Source organism: Paroedura picta, chromosome 1 (assembly GCF_049243985.1).
Source record: "Paroedura picta isolate Pp20150507F chromosome 1, Ppicta_v3.0, whole genome shotgun sequence".
In the NCBI taxonomy this organism is placed as follows: Eukaryota; Metazoa; Chordata; class Lepidosauria; order Squamata; family Gekkonidae; genus Paroedura; species Paroedura picta.
Window position 1 is genome coordinate 52968996 of NC_135369.1, and position 17529 is coordinate 52986524.

The 17529-nt window shown below is 43.3% G+C and overlaps 1 protein-coding gene across 10 annotated transcripts in view; it reads left to right on the forward strand.

Moving 5' to 3' along the window:
- The window catches only part of HHAT (hedgehog acyltransferase), a 252438-nt gene that overhangs the window by 150610 nt on the left and 84299 nt on the right, over positions 1–17529 (forward strand). The gene's annotated exons all lie outside the window — the stretch shown is intronic.

A 17529-nucleotide genomic window follows, 5' to 3' on the forward strand; every position in this document is an offset into this window, starting at 1 on the left:
AGCAAAATCATTCAAAAGCCATAACTATAAAACTTCACAATTAAACTGATAATTTTTGAACCTGTACCTGACATTTCCTCCCAAAATTAAAACATAAAACTTTAACTACTTGCTATCGATTACAGTTACATTATTGGCATAATACAAGTATATACACCTCTAATCTTTAATGGGTTTTATTTTTGGGTCATAAGGCTAAGGGTATAATTTTACGGTCAGGTTTGGAACTTGCAGTGATTATGTGCTTGTTTTTGATCTTTGGGGATAGCGGTGAATTTGATGTTATTTGGTCTATATTTTAACTATTAATAGACACGGTACTTTGAAGAAGTGGGTAGTGATTACTTAAATAAATATAGTGGCTTGATCCAGATAACTAGAGAACTACTGCATTTTGTAGTGGTTGAAGTTTCCAAGTTGTGTTCAACGGCAGTCCATAAAAAGTGGACTACCATATTATAGTTTCGAGGTAATTATAGCACGGATCAGCTTGGCCAGGCCACATGTGAGTCCAAAAGAAAAGTCAGTTTATTTTCTAAATCATGCCGAGGGAGGAAGAACAGTTTTTGCGACAACATCAGCATTTAAATCTCTTTTTAAGAAAAGAACTGCATTCAGCTGGACCTCCTACACGGCAGCTGATAGGAATAAGCTCACCCAATAATAGTAGGAAGCTTTATACTCTCAAGGGCATCATCCTTGTCAGCCCACATCACCTCTATCTTGTCTGCATTCATCTTAAGCTTATCAGCCATTTCAGACAAAAAAAATTGATTCCCAGAGTAGTTCAGAGCAATTAAAATCCAATCTACAATGTTGGTGGAAGGCACTTGAACATAAATGAAAGTAAGATTCTGACTTCCAACTAAAAGACAAGGTGCGCTGGGGAAGGGAGTGCACAGGAAAAGTAGGAGAGAGAATGAATTTGACAAATGTCAGAACAAAGAACTGAGTTGTTAGCAAGCATTTGGATCTAGCTGGGGCTAGGATGATCTTCTCTTGCTAGTGTTCCTGCCAGGAAGGAGGTGGTGCTGGTAGCCAGTTTCCCTTATCCTGGGCTGAATCTGCACTAACTTTGTTTATTCCATTGTCAATCCTGTTGAATTCAGATCAATTTGAACTCAGGTCTTCCCCCCCCCCCCATTGAAACAGAAAAGTGTTCTGCACGTGCTTAGGGAGGCTCAGAAGGGGGGGGGGGAAGCAAGCACAGCTGGAGCCTCTTTCTTTGTTTTCTTGGGGGGGAGAGAGGATTGCAGACACCAGAGGAGGGAGAAAAAAATCCAAGTTACGGCTTCTGCTGAGAAATTAGAGGCTTCCCTAATTTCACCTAGCCAGCCTTGGCCAATCAGGGCTTCTCTACCACAGACCTCCAGTGATCTGCATGATTTCTCATGGTTTTTCAATGCGATTCTGAAAATATTGAGGGTTATTTCCACTCCTAAATATTGCAGGATAAAGGTAGGGTCACTCAGGATCAATCATGCTTGTTGTAGAGGGAAAATTTAAATCGGACAAAATCAAAATGGAAATCGCATTCAGTGGAGATGGCAGGGACTGAATCAATCTGGGATTGGAATAAAAGCTCCGTGCAGCTTACACCCTAGTGAGACAGACCTGAGCAGTTCAGTCCCTGGGTCAACGGCAATCAGACCACATTTATTTTGCAGGGGTGGGGGGAAGCTCCAAGCACTTGCTTATTTTCTGCTAAGGACTGGGCCCAGCCTGTCTAGCCCCTAACATTTAGAGCAGGGACCATTTTGAGGCCCAAGTATGGGAGGGGGCATTTATGAAGATGTTGATGAGCTAGCAAACAAAAAGCGGAAGGGGGAATGAGAGATGATGATTGTGTTTAGCCAGGCACATCTTAGACCCAGCTGGTAGCTGCATAAGTCAAAGAGGTGCTGACAGACATTAGCCATCTCCATTGTATTCTCCCACACCATTGGCCTACATGGCATTGCTATGCTGGGGGGGAGGGATAATGACTGGCCCAATGTGGCAATCAAAATGCTCTAGCATGCCACTGTTTAGCCAGTGATTGCATACCCCTGAGTCTGAGTACCAGGTTTTGTCATGAGGGAGCTCCAGCTCAGTGGTAGGATGCATTTTCTTATTATCCTGAAGCCTTGGAGAGCCACTGCCAATCAGACTGGACAGTACTAGATCAGATGGCCAAACTATCTTTCCCAGTATTAGGCAACATATTTACCCTCAGCTCTTTAGTCAGTCATGAAAACCACTGAGCACTGAGTAAATTATTATTGTTATTGTTATATTTGTTACTCGCCTCTCCCCAGAGGCTCGAGTCGAGTTACAGCAGATAAAACCCCAGTAAAACCCATACAATAAAATTACAGAACAACAATAAACATAGTTAAACACAATAAACCAAGATGCGGCAAAAACACATAAACCTAAACTAACCCGCCCCCAATACCCATCCTACTGCTGCTATAGATCCTATAGGGCATTCCACCAGGTCAGGGCCAGGACCGAAAAGGCCCTGGCCCAGGCCAGGTGTGCTTCTCTGGAGCCAGGAACGAACAATAGATTCATCCTCACAGAACGTAAAGCCCTGCGGAGGGCATAGAACGACAGGCGGTCCCTCAAATACACGGGGCCCAGACCGCGTAAGGCCTTAAAGGTCAAAACCAAAATCTTGAACAGGATCCGGTAAATACCTGGTAACTAGTGCAGCTGCCTCAGCACAGGCTGGATATGGGCCCTCCAAGATGTACCTGTGAGGACCCTAGCAGCTGCATTCTGCACCAGTTGAAGCTTCCGGATCAAGCGTACTGATGGCAACCCAGCCCAAAGCTCCTTACCGTTGGGCCAGAGGGCACATGAAGATGTTAAATAACTTGGGGGAGAGTATTGAGCCCTGAGGGACCCCACAAGGCAGTCGATAAGGGCCTGACAACTTCTCCCCAACTCCCACCCTCTGGATCCGGTTCACTATTTCTAAGCCTAATTTGCCTCAAAGTTTAAAATGCAACTGTCCTTTACATGTTTGCTTGGTCTCCTTCCAAAAGAGTAGAATACAAATGGGACGGAGCCACTGAAGTCCTTGTATCTGGAAGAATAATTTTCCTAAAGGAGGGAGTAGTTGTAGTAGTTGAATTTTCCTAAGGGAGGGAGTAGTTGTAGTAGTTGAATTTTCCTAAGGGAGGGAGTAGTTGTAGTAGTTGAATTTTCCTAAGGGAGGGAGTAGTTGTGAGTTGCAAGCAATTTTTTTCCTCAGACCCCTGCATATAACTCATCTGTGAAAAAGTCATTTAAATAACTATTTTCACCACCACAGAGTCATACCAGAATTTTTAATAAAAGCAAATTGCCTTTCCTCTGCTAGAGTCCATCTGCAACCGTATGAGGTCGTATCTGAAGAGTTCCTTATGGGCATGTCATCATTTCTTTGAGTGCACTAAGACAAGTGTAGGCCACAGTATGTACCTGTGTAAATAAGCTGGTGTGCCAAGAAACAAAATGAGGCTGAAATGGTGCAGGACAAGGGTTGTACTTGGAGCAAGTTAAGTTCTAGTGGGGCTGCTAGCATCTCAGGGATTCGCCTTGTATATATCTGCGAGGTCATGGCAGCCATGCTAATTGGTTTCCCCCTAGTGATCTCCAATGCCTCATGTTTTTGGGAGAGAAATCTGGCACTGTATGCCAAGCTAAATGTGTGCCACTGTAGGCATGTGTGCTAAGGATTTGCCTACTAGAATCCCAGCCCCAGGCTACATGAGCTGCATTACAACTGCCCTAACAATCCCCTGAAATGTTGGTTGCTACCTCCAGGTGGGGGCTGGAGATATCCCAGAAGTACAGCTGATCTCCAGAATATGTAGAGAGCTGTATTATTTATTTAAAATATGTATTCCCCTCCCCTCTTCAAAAAGGGTGGCATACAAATGATACTAAGTCACTGAAGTCCTTGTATCTGAAAGAATACTGTTTTTTTTTCAAAGCTGGAGTTATAATCTTAAATCAGAATATCAGGTTACATGAGGGTCTGCTTTGGAAAAGATGGCCAAGACTTCCTGCTATGCAAGTGAAGCTTTCCAGATTGTCTTTTCAGCCCTGTACTTTGTTATTATTCAGAAATCTTTAGGCTTTCTATAAGTTCTTGTTGGTAAGTTATCTAATGATTTTAACAGAGTGGATCTATAAAAGTGGTAATAATTCTAGAGTTATAGTATTTCTGCCTCTGCCACTTAACAGTGTCCATTTTCCAAACCAGTGTACCTCTGCGTTGCAGATTGACTTCAATTGGTGGAATTTAGCCAGTGACTCTGGGAACTGTGATAGAATCCCATATGTACTGAATAATTGAGTAGCTTCCTTATAACTTTGCTGAGAAGGTAAAAGCGACAATCTTAATTAAATGTTCTATCATTGCATTTTATTCCCTTGTAGAATTTCCTTTTCCTGCTTGTTGCAGTAAAAAACTTTCTTTATATAAAAAAGATGCAAACACTAGTTTAAAAAGTGTGTGATTTCTAAGGATTGTTACAGGATGTATTACCACCTCTGTTGTGGAATCATTACTTATATATTCTGCCATTTCTTCTAAGACATCACAGTATACATCCATCTCTCTGTGTTTTATGCTTACAACAGTCCTGTAAAGTGCATGAAGCTGAAATATTTATTTTTATGTAATTATTTCATTTAATTATTTGTTACATTTCTATATCGCCCCTCCCTGAAGGCTTAGGGTTGCTCACAACATTGTTAAATATAATAAGTTAAAATATTGATTATTAAAATTTACTAAAACCCTGAGAACAGCCACTGTCTGTCCAGTGGGGGGTGGGGAGTGCTGTGCTAGTATAAATGTCTGGTGTTATTTCCATAAGGCCTGGCAGAACAGCTCTGTCTTATAGGCACTGTGGAACTGTTTTGGGTCCCACAGAGCCCTAGTTCCTTCCATAAGAGCATTCCATGAGAACAGCATGAGGGCAAAGAAGGTTCTGGTTCTGGTTGAGGCCAGTTTCACTTCTCTGGGGCCAGGGATCCTAGATGATTTTGTGAACTCAAGCTTCTCTAAGGCAGCAGTCCCCAACCCCCGGAGATGAGATGGCTGGATGGAGTCACTGAAGCAGTCGGTGCGAACTTAAATGAACTCCAGGGAATGGTAGAGGACAGGAAGGCCTGGAGGATCATTGTCCATGGGGTCGCGATGGGTCGGACTTCACGCCTAACAATAACAACAGTTTTTGGATCACTATTCAGATTGCTTGCTTAACCCCCCCCCCCTTAATTCTTTCTAGAGTACACAAGGCCTTCCCCCTCACTGGGGGGCAGACTTAGTTCGTACAAAAGCAGAACAGACTGTTCTTACAGCTTATCTGGTAAAGATGCACATTTTGCCCGAATTCCACCTGGGCTCTGGCCCCTGTCAATCATGTTCTATTTTCTGGCAGTTCTCTAGCATGACACGCCCTCCCCAAGCCCTTTGTACTGGATAACCAAAAGCTACTCAAGATAGGGATCTTCTGGGGAAACCAACTAGCACCCCAACTGTTCCCCAGGTTCATATTTCCCAACGCTGCTGTTGACAGTTCAGCTCCCTGTCTGCCTCCTCCCTTTCCCCCTTCCCTGTTACTACAACACTTTTGTTAATCAACATGGACTTAGAATGCCACCCAGCATTCACTTTGCCTATTATGAGAGCATCATAGGCTTGAAGAAATCACACCGTAGCCTTGATGAAACAACTAAGATTTATTTCAGTGGTATATAAAACTTGGTTGCTTCTTTGTTTCCCTTTTCTTTAGTTCTCTCTGCATTACAGTAACAAAGTTACTGAAGGGTAGGGTTGACAGGCCCCACCTGGAGTGGATGGTCCCCTGTTCCAGTGCCCCTCCCCCAGCATGATCATCTGGACGATGGGGGATTTACCAGCAGGAAAACTAGGCCTAAGCCTGGCAATGTTACTTCCTGGACTGACCAGGTGTGACATATGTTGCAGGGATGCACTGGAATTTGAGCAAAAAGTTGTGGTAAAAATTGTGTTATATATGTTTTGCCCAGAGTGTCCCCATGTCACTAGTGTGATGATGTTACTTCCACTGTGTGCTGCAATGCTGATGATGCAGGTCTAGAAGAAGAGTTGGTTCTTATATGCCGCTTTTCCCTACCCGAAGGAGTCTCAAAGCGGCTTACAGTCGCCTTCCCTTTCCTCTCCCCACAACAGACACCCTGTGGGGTGGGTGAGGCTGAGAGAGTCCTGATATCACTGATATCGCTGCTCGGTCAGAACAGCTTTATCAGTGCTGTGGCCCAAGGTCACCCAGCTGGCTGCACGTGGGGGGATGCAGAATCAAACCCAGTTCGTCAGATTAGAAGTCCGCACTCATAACCACTACGCCAAGCTGGCTTGGCCATTTTCCTGCCAGTAAGCCTCCCCTGCTGGTTTATAGGGGGTACCTGGCAACTTACTGGAGAGCTAGGACCTGAGAAAGCATAATAGTTACAAATAGGGTTGCCAGAATGTTCCTGAAAACCAGTAGGAGGGTTGTGGAGGGCAACATCATAGGAGAAAAAAATTAAAAGAAACAGTGTTCATCTACTAATGGGAAGTTATCACCATGGAGTTTTTTATATTTCTTAGAACTACCCTGTGTCACTTCTGGTAGCTCTAGGAATCGCCAGATACTCCATTGGCAGCTCTAGTTACAAATCAAGTTTCTTGTTTGACTCATTCACACTCATAACACACAACAGAAAAGCTTTTAACCATTTCTGACAGGAACCTTTATAGCACAAAGCAGACAGGCTTCCCCAATTTTAATTGCTTTTGACAGCAACAGCACTGATACCTGCCCTATATTTAGAATACCTGAAGTCACTAATGGGCTCCCTATCTAACCAGCAGACTTCCTATTCCTTCTCCCACCAAAATCCAACAACTTTCAATTTTGTCAGTTGCCCAGCAGTTAAACTGGCCAACCCCCCTCCCCCCCCCCAAATTTCAATCTACAATTTGAATACAATTGGCCAAGTCTCCTGGATGGTAGAACTTGAAAACACTGGCCACAGTGTCCTTGAAGAATTATTTTCTTCAAACTGAATCTGCTTTCCAGGGTGTTTTGATGATAATATAGAGAACTGTGTGCTTTCCTGAGCACCTTGGAGAAAGGGTAGAATTTTTTAAAAATGAAAAATGAGATGGCAAGAAACAAAAACTCAAATACATTGAGCGGGTTGTACCTTAGCTATGAAAGAGCAGAAAACAAAGTACATAAAAGGAGTGGCATCCACATAGATTATCTGACTGAACACATGGACCTCAAGTACTTACAAATAAAAAATGATGTGTTAGTGAAAGAACAAAGAAGAGAGAACAATGAGATTCAAGAATTAAGCAAAGGGTTGCCAGCTCTGGGAAATATTTGGAGAGACTAATGTTTTTAAGATGGGTTTCTGCTGATACACATTTGTGGCAATTTACTTAAAAGTAATAAATATACAATTTTTTCTTCATATGCTTGAGGAAAAGATATGGGGAAAGGTGTGCCCACACACCCCTTGGATTGGGAAATACCTGGGTCTGGGTGTGGGTGGAACTTGGGGCGGGGTGGGAGCTCTAGTATTTGTTTGGATTCGTTTTGTGGCTTCACTTTCCTCTTGTGGTGGTTTGATTTTTTCTTCTCTTGTGGTGGTTTGATTTAATCTAAAGTGAGGCTTGCTCATCATTATATAGCCCACATCAGAGGTTACTCTGTTGAGTAGGGAGCAGCCACTTCAAACTGAACTAAAAGTAGTAGTAAATGAGGGCATACCTTTCTCTATCTCTCTTCCTTGTGAGGAAGGAAGAAAATGGTACATTAATTACTTTCAAGTAAACTAACACAAATATGTGTATGTACAGAGAACCAACTCTAAAACATTATTTAATTACAGCAATCCTTTTTTTTTACCACCAGCATTTTCTGTAGATTAATACAGATGCCACATATTAAGAGCCAAAGATAGTTGGAAGTACAAACTCAGGTAAATCACACTGCAGACTTATTTCCTTTGAATTATTTCATAACATCTTTGCAAATCATCTTCCAAGGGCTTACATTAGTTTAAACCAATTGGAACTTAGTAAACAATTCAGTCAGTGCTGTGCTAAGGGGAAGAAAATCCATTCCCTCTAAGCTAGCTGTGATTTCTCTGCAGGGTATACAGGAGAAGAAAGCATTTTTTAAAAACCTTATTTTTGATACTTTAAAAAGTGGATATGGTTCTGAATGCAGACGAGGGACACTGAGTAAAAGGTGATGGTTTTATATATCTATTTTCTGCAGTGCAAATTCATCTTAAACCATAAAAAGTTTTTTTTTAAGTTTCCATCTCCTGAAAAATAAAAAAATTTGAAACAATGTAGTTATGTGCTTAGACTTAGGAGAAAATGGCTTGAGGCTACTGCTGTATTCAGAGTAAAGAAGACACATCATGCCCCAATCACATAATATGAACACCTTTCCAATTTAATGCCAGAGTGTTAAGGTATATCTGTATATCTTTAGGTAGTATTCAATATTTCCCAATTATGGAAGATATCATGATCCATTTTACTGTAGGTAGGTGCATTTGCCTTGTAAGAAGCATGCATTCCTCTGTCCTAATTTCACACATACACCCCAACATCCCCCAGCAGATCTAAATAATTTAAAATACATTACTTTGGACTGATATGTTATCAAGGCTACATTTTCTTCTAAAACCCTTAGTGAATTGTGCTTTATTTGATTAAATATATGTGAATGATCAGGGAACCACTGCAAAAATACTTTAAAGTACACATCTTTGCTAATTTAGTGCTTATGCAAACAAAGCAAGTACAATGGCAAGGGAATGATTTCTGTCATTAACACTTTTCCATTGCAGTCTTCCCCTACCTCCCATACCTTAGTCTACCCTGTTGCCAAGAGTCCCCTGACTTTCGGGAGCACATTTTTGGTGGATGCAGGAAGAGAGTAAAAGCAGATAATTTCTTTCCTTAAACTCAGTTCTGTTCATGGTAGTAAGGATCCAATTCAAACTTGTATTTATTATTACTCATTGTAGCATCTTCTTTGAATAAATCTGTGTAAAAACTGTGTTATAAAAACATCCCTGAAAATCACTTTTCCCTTGCATCAAAGTCCAAAGAGAAATGAGAGACTGAAGCCTTTAATACAGTCTTTAATACAGTCATGATGATCCTCAAAGAAATGCATTATATGTTTTAAGCATCTTATTTGAAAAACAATACAAAGGATAAAGTTGACTTCTAGATGGAGAGAGCTAATTGGCTCCTCCAATCCTTTTCCAGCTATAACTGACATTCATTTATTGAGAATGTTGTTACCTTCCTTTTCCCTTCCAGATCCATGCCCCCTAAAATATTAAAAACAACAGGGACTTTGTGCAGGTCTGCCAAATTAATAAAGAATATGCTCATGAATTTAAATACTGGGTGGATTGTAACACATTAAGCCATTTACTCCTTTGCCATTTCTTCTCTGTAATTTTCATTGTTGCTCTCATCTTTGCTGACTTCTTGTTCACCTTTGGAATCCTAGAGAACAAGAAACTCTTTTCTATTTTTCTTCCCTCAAAATATATGTTTATGCTTGTAGTGTGGGGTGAATGTGGTCCCACTTGCTTGTCCATATTATGCACTGTGTAAATAGATTTTAAAAACTTCAGGAAAAGGAAAGAGGTATAGAGAATTTTAAGATAATTTGGTGCCAAATAGTACTCAAGAATGCAGATGGTTTGATGCAAAAACATTAAAATACCACAAGAAGAATACAAATATTGCAAGAATACATAGAGCTAATTGAGAGCCAGTATAGTGTAATAGTTAGAACACTGGACTAGCACAGGGAACACCTGATCTCAAATCATTACACTTACCAGGTAACCTTGGTTTAGTCATTCACTCTCAACCAAACCTCCCTCATAAGGTTGTTGTGAAGATAAAATGGAGGAGCAGAGAACCACATTTAACATTCTGAGGTCTTTGGGGAAAGTGCAGGATAAACATTCATTACATAAGTACATTAAAAAGCTAGTGTGACTTTGTGAAGGAATGATTTTGGAAGTCTTTACTGAGACCATTAAGCAAGAAAACCTGAAAGGAAGAATGAATGCTTCTTAACTGCTGTGACTTCTTTCTGGATTGTGACTCGTAATGAACTAAGGAAGTTGTTGTTGGAATTGAAAGTTTTCCTTTATAAAGAAATGTCATTCTTAACTGCTTCAGTAATTATGTTTGTGATACTGCAGGGATTTGAAGGGTAATATTTACATAATCTGTCCAATTCCCTAATGGGCACCTAGTGAGTTAAAATTATGATGTGCTGGTTAAATGGAACAGCTTGCCGGTAGTAGATAAGCTGACTTGAAAAAGCTGTCAGGGTTCTTAGAATAAGGGGAGCTCATAGTGAAAAGGACCATGATGTGCAGTTTGTACAAATGAAAACACTAATAAGAGATACTTTAAATTGTTGATCCTTTTCTTTATATATTGGGTTCTAAGAACCCAAAAGAAGGAAACTACCCACAGTTCTTGGAAATCCTGGGCAAGAATTCACATGATACCATAACAGCTGTAGTTCTCATCCTTCCATTCGAACATAAATTATCATGCGAGCTGCTTCAGTAGAAATAAAATGTGTCAGCATTTCATTGTATTTTGCTTGCATGATGCTCTATGTTTAGGTGACCAGAATTTAGGGACTATATGGCGGGATGCGCCACCATCGTGGTGGCCTCCCTCCCTCCAACTGGGCTCACCTTGCCTCCAGCGCCTCTCCTGCAGGCCCATCTTGTGCGCTTGCGCGGTGTTGGTGAAGGTCAGGTGGGGACCGAGGGCGGGCCTCTGCCTGGTGTGCCTGCGCAGGCCAGCCACAGGTCCAGCCAGGGCAGAGCAGCACTGTCGGCCATCCTGCTGGCTAGGGGGCAGGGAGGGGGCTCCGGCTGGCAGGACTTTTAAGGACCCATGCGGGACCCAAGGATGAAAACCCTGAAAGTGTTAGTGTCCCCTGGGAGTCAGGACGGATGGGCAGCTTACTTTATGTGCTAGCAAACATTCATTTTGTGAGTGGAAGATGCCTTCCATTTGTGGAGAGTACCTGTGGATCCACTCCCATTACTCCATACAAATGAAGAACAAGTGTGGAACGTGGTATTCTGAACAATCTTTCCCTGATGATTTTTGAAAGCACATTTCTAGGTCATGTGACTTGAGGGCTTGAGCCTCTGCCTTGTAAGATCTCAGAAATTTTATTTATGTATTTTTTATTTATATAGTTTACAGTCTGCCTTTCTAATTTAAAAACAAGTTTGGTTATACATAATGAGTCAATACAATCGACAGCATGGAGGTTTTCAACAAATAATACAATAGGATTATGGTTGCAAAACTGATCTGAAATCTATAAGTAGAATGGGAGCTAGGGATGCCAGCATCTAGTTGGAACCCAGGGGTCTCCTGGAATTAGAGCCTATCTCCAAATTACAGAGATCAGTTCCCTGTAAGAAAATGGATGCTCTGGAGAGTATATTCTAAAGCTCCATTCCCCACTCAAGTTTCCCAAGCCTCCAGAAATTTCCCAACCTAGATCTGGCAATCCTACCCCTCTATTCCCCAACAGTGGCTGGAGGAAGAACTGCTGCCCTAACGGAAGCCAAACATGATAATGACATATTAAATGTTGTAAAAATCATCATAGGAAATTTCAGTAAGCTAAACACAGTCGTATTGATCATAGTCCCTAGAAATTTATCAAAGCAACTTTGTGAATCATTTAGTATCTTGCAGCTCTAATGCCTGAATGAAAAAGCTCTCTTGAATAATTCAGGAAATGGCATGTATTGGAATAAGATTTACATTGGTCAGAGTTGTAGCTTCCATGCTCTGCATAGTATGTCAGAAACTAGTATATGCCATCAGCTTGAAATAGCAGGTCATGGCAAAAATCATCCCGATACAGAGACATGTCTGAAGGAGAAATTTCCAGTAATGCTTCTAGCCATAGCACATTCTGAAAAAAGCTCCTTTGCTATCTGATGTGGAAAAATTGCAACATTTTGGCTTGTTGAACTGGTGTGTGAAATCTACCCTTAGTATATAAAGGTAAAGGTATCCCCTGCGCAAGCACCGAGTCATGTCTGACCCTTGGAGTGAGGCCCTCTAGCGTTTTCATGGCAGACTCAATATGGGGTGGTTTGCCAGTGACTTCCCCAGTCATTACCGTTTACCCCCCAGCAAGCTGGGTACTCATTTTACCGACCTCGGAAGGATGGAAGGCTGAGTCAACCTTGAGCTGGCTTCTGGGATCGAAGTTCCAGCCTCATGGGCAGAGCTTTCAGACTGCATGTCTGCTGCCTTACCACTCTGCGCCACAAGAGGCTCTTTTAGTATATAGATCTGCTGAATAAAGGTCATGTCACACCTATGTTCTCACGACACATGAACACATGAAGCTCCTTTATACTGAAGCAGACAACTGGTCAATCAGTATTGTCTACTCAGACTGGCAGCAGCTCTTGAGTTTCTCAGATGCAGTTCTTTCTTCTCTTGCCTGATTCCTTTAACTGGACATTCTCTAATAACTGGGATTGAACCTGAGACCTTCTGCATATCAAGCAGATGCTGTGTAACAGAGCCATGCCTCCTAGCCTAAGCTGTGGCCCCTCACCAATGGTATACAACATTGATGTTAAGTAAAAGAGCAGATATTAGTACTTGAAATAATTCTGTGATTTAATTCACAGTCCAATGCTGTCTGTTATTTGTAAAATTTTGCCACAAAATTTTGTGTAACCTACCTGCAGTTCTACTATTGATACTGTACCCACATTCCCCAAGGATTCACCTCTGAGGCTTTTTTGAAGAAAAAATGAAATTAATGCTGCTCAATTAACCAACTGCTGTCTCTAGATAATAAAATTCAGAAAATTGAATCCCTGTTCCCTGCATAGCTGTCTGAGAAGTCACCTAGGGAGAACCAATTGACACCATGTAAACTGAACTGTAATTGAAAACAGAGTTTTTAATTAAAGCCATGCTTTCTAAGCTTTTTCCTAGTGATGGTCACATTGGTGCAAATAGAGATTATTTGCACAAACAGCAGTGTAGCTCCCTGATGTGAAGCCAGCTAAATCTTCCTTTAGCTATATGAAGGTTTCATGGAAAACAATACTGAATCATCATTTCAGGATCAGATTGTACCCTCAGTTTCATTCCCATTCTTATCCATGGTTCCTCTATATCAGGGGTAGTCAAACTGCGTCCCTCCAGATGTCCATGTATTACAATTCCCATGAGCCCCTGTCAGCAAACACTGGCAGGGGCTCATAAGGATTGTAGTACATGGACATCTGGAGGGACGCCGTTTGATTACCCCTGCTCTATATTCTTGTGAAACGGCTGGGGAGGGGGGGACTTGTCTGGATGTCCAAGTTGGAATAGGGCCAATCACCCTGATTGTCCCTGCCCTGCAGCTCCCGCCCGCCGTCCCTGGACTCTAGCCTCTTTGCTCTCAGACTTGCCTCAGTGCCTGGAGCCAGCAGCAGGTAAGGGGAGAGGGCCCTGAGCAAAGGGTTGTGGTGGAGGGCTTGCTAACAAGGGCCTCCCGGCCTGCTAGGCTGGGCCTGCTGACGAGGGCCTCCCGGCCTGCTGATTGCCTGCTAAGGAGCTCTGTTCTGGGCCTGCTAACAAGCTGCCCAACCCCCGCCTACCCCACTTGATCTGGCAAGCTGTGGCCCAAAGCCTCCTTAAGCTGCCTGGCTGGGGGTCAGGGGAGGGGGCCCTTTCAACAGAATTTGTTGACCTTAACTGGAAAATACTATGGATAGAGAAGCACATAATGCTTTTTAGTGCTTCCAAACCACATTAGACAGAATGTGAGATATCAACAAACTGAAATTACTTTTTTGAGGTCAAGTGGAAGAAGCTAGTAAACACATTCACATACAGATGAAATCTTTTGTATCCATTCTGATTTGGAGTCTATATTAGTACCGAAAGGATCAGATGTTTCTGGATGCTGACTTGTCCAGTTGTGTAAAGATACTTCCCATCTTGTTCAGACTAAGGATGTAGATGGTAGTCTTAGAAATTTGAGACCTGCAACATGCTTGTTGCCCTTCCTGGCTGTAAATCTACTGGGTAGTGGGGCTGGTAAGCTGAGTCCAGGAGAACGTAAACACCTCCTTGAGTTGGTTGGCTGTCTCTGCCTTGGGTGGGAAGTGGTGCATTCACTCCTAAAAAATCCTACTCTTTATTCAGGAGAGCTGAATAAGTATTGGTAAATCTAGGCTCATAGCCATGGAAGGGAGAGGCTGGCAAGGGCAATGTCCCACCTAAAACATGCCCTGCCCAAGCAATCAACTTTCCTCCTGTTGTAGAAGGCATTCTAAAGCAGTGGTCCCCAACCACCAGGCTGCAGCCCGGTGCTGGGCCGCGAAGGCCCCAGCATCAGGCCGCAGCTCCCTCCCCCCCTCCCCCGTGGTCAGAAACTTCCCAGGCCGCAAGCAAATCGGCCGCCAATGTAGCCGATTAGCTTGCGGCCCGGCAATCTTCTTTCTGCGGGAGGGGGGTAGAGGGAAGAGCGGCCGCCAGTACATGTGCGGGTTTCAGCCATGCGCGAATGCAAACGCGCATACGCAGCAATTTCACGCATGTGTGTTTGCGGCCACACATGGCGCAACATGCATGCATGGCACTCCCTTGCATGCATGCACGCATGCCTTCATGTGCGCAACTGCCGCGCACGTGAGGCCGCCAGATCGCCCTCCCCCTCCACCGGTCTGCAGCCTTAAAAAAGTTGTGGACCACTGCTCTAAAGAGTCCAGCATCACCCTCCCCTCAAGCTTTAAAGTCTGATGTATTTCCTTCCCAAACCAATATGTGACGTTGTAGATGGATCTTGAGAGAACAGGTGAGTCCCCCTTTCCCAATCACTCCACACCAGTAGGGTTGCATGTGTCCCCAGAGGAAAAAAATTAAGTACTGGACAAGCGTCCACCAGAATTTGCATCCTCAAGCTCCTGGGTTGCAGCCGTTCTGCAGCTACTGCTTCTCACTTGTTGCTGGCATTCATCCAAGCCAGAAGAGTGCAAAGAAACATGCTGTTCACTCTTGGTGAAAGTGCCAAGCCTATGTGCACCCAGCACTCCTCCTTCAAAATGAAGCAAGCAACTCAGACTTGGAGCTTCTTTCAGCCAAGCAGTGGGGAAGGAAAACAAACCCAAGCTGAAGCTGAACATTCAGCATTTGAAAAGCTCCTCCACCCCCCTTAAGCAAACACGGCACACATGATGGCTCAAGTGTGCCAGTGGCTCAAGAGAGATGAACCTGGGGAAGAAGTAATACTGGCATGCTTTTTGCCATGTGCAGCAAACACAGGGCTCCTTTCTTGCTCACTGCCCCATCCCCTGACTCTTTCCAAGCCACTGCTCAAATTCACACTAATTTCCAAAAAGGGATGAAATGTTAAGAATTGGGCAGGAGCTGTGAATTACAAATTTTGTCGGATTATGCAGGGCTTGGAGCTTTTCTCCCCATATTCTGTGAGTGGGGGGAGGCACACTTGGAGCTTGCACTTGGAAAGAGGTGGAGGGAAAGAATGGATAAAGCACTGTGCTTGGGGGTGGTGACCTCCTGCAAAGCAATGGTGCTGGCTGAATAGAACAGCCTCCTTCTTAACTCTGAACGTCTTGCCTGCTTTCCTGCTTCCTTCTTCCTCTTCCTGGATGTTTGCCCAGCCTCTCCCACTCTCTCCCACCTTCCTCCTCCAGTAGGATTGCCAACCATGCCACTTGACTTAGCAGGGTCACCCCTTGACTTCATTAGTTAGAAGTACTAAAGTAGAAGCCATTTTTAAATGAGCAGGTGGCCCTGAAGCTCCCCCCCCCCCCCCGGGTCTCCTGACAGCCAGGAGACTGATGAGAGCAACATGATATAGTTTTAACTGTAAATAAATGGCTTTTAAAGTTTCAACATTTAAATTCTTAATATACTAGTGGCAAAACCCGTTTGTAAGAACGGGTTTTGAAAGGGTCACAGCCGGGGTGGCAGCGAGGCCTTTGGGAAGCACTCCCACTCCCTCACCCCCCCTCAGTCGGATGGCTTCCCAAAGGCCTTGAAATCACACCTGGGGTCTGTACGAGGGCTGTGCAGGCCTTTGGAAAGCATTCCCTCTCCCCCCATTCCCCCTCGGCTGGATGGCTTCTCAAAGGTCTTGAAAGCACATCCGGGGCCTGTGCAAGGCTTTTCCAGGCCTTTGGGAAGCGCTCCCTCCTCCCCCCCCCCCCGGCTGGACCTCTTACCTGGGCCCTGCAAGTGGAGCAGAGGAGTCACCGACTGGCTGGCTGTAGAAGCCAGGCATGTATGTGAGGCAAGGGGTGAAGGCTTGGTTAGGGAGGGCAGGAGCTGTAGGGGCAGGGCCAATCAGGGTGCGGCTGGCTGCACCCTGATTGGCCCTATTCCAACTCAGACAGGGAGGGCGGGAGCTGTAGGGGCAGGGCCAATCAGGGTGCAGCTGATTGGCCCTGCAGAGGCCAGACAGTTCATCCCCCAAGGCTGTTTCATAATTATTAAGAGGCACCAAATGGATAAGTTGACTGTTTTTTGTTAAATCTGAATGCTGAGACTTGTTGTCCTGTTGTGGGCTGCATAGGGAAGGGCAAGCTATAAAAATAAAGTTTAATTTAATTTACTGAACAAAGCTGGCTAGATTCAACCCTCTATCAATGGGGTGGTAGCACACAGAAGACACTTTTATGCCACTATATCAAATGTAACTTTATATTTCTACATCTCCTGTAGCATCTAAAGATTAAGCATAAAGTGCTCCACATATTATAGTTACAATTCATCACTTGTACTGTTGTGCTCCTGAGTCTAGAATCCAATAATCAAACCCCAAACTTTCCTTGGGGAAATGTCACTGATTAACTTCTTGAACAGGAAGACTTCAAAGACTAGCACTGAATGCAACTACTTTGTGATGTCTGAAGCATCTGAGAATAAATGCCCGGTGTTCTAATTACTTTCTTCAACTAAATTTGTCTGTTTCATCTTGTACAGTTTGTTCCTTTTCTTCCAAGCGGAGCCTAAAATGGACATTTTACTTTTTTCTAGTGAGGCTATGTAGTTTCCTCCTATTTCTTTATTTGCTGCATTTCTATGCCACTTCACTTAATCACTCAAAGCTCATTGTAGTGAAATGGGACATCCATTTCTAGCAGCAATTCCAAATATATAGTTTACTCTTTGGACAAAATTATTATGCAAAACTGGATGTATGTTTATTGTTTTAATGACCATATCACTGAAGAGATTGTTTAAAATTTACTCAGAATTAGGACCAGATTTTATCTCCATTTATACAAAACCAAACATGTTGTCCAACTGGCTTAAACAGTAAATAGCAAATCCATTGTAAAAAGGTAATAAAAATGCCTAATTTTTATTCAGTATTGTGCTTGCTGTTTCAAGGTATTTGTATAAGTCTTTGCACTGGGTTAACATCTGCTGAT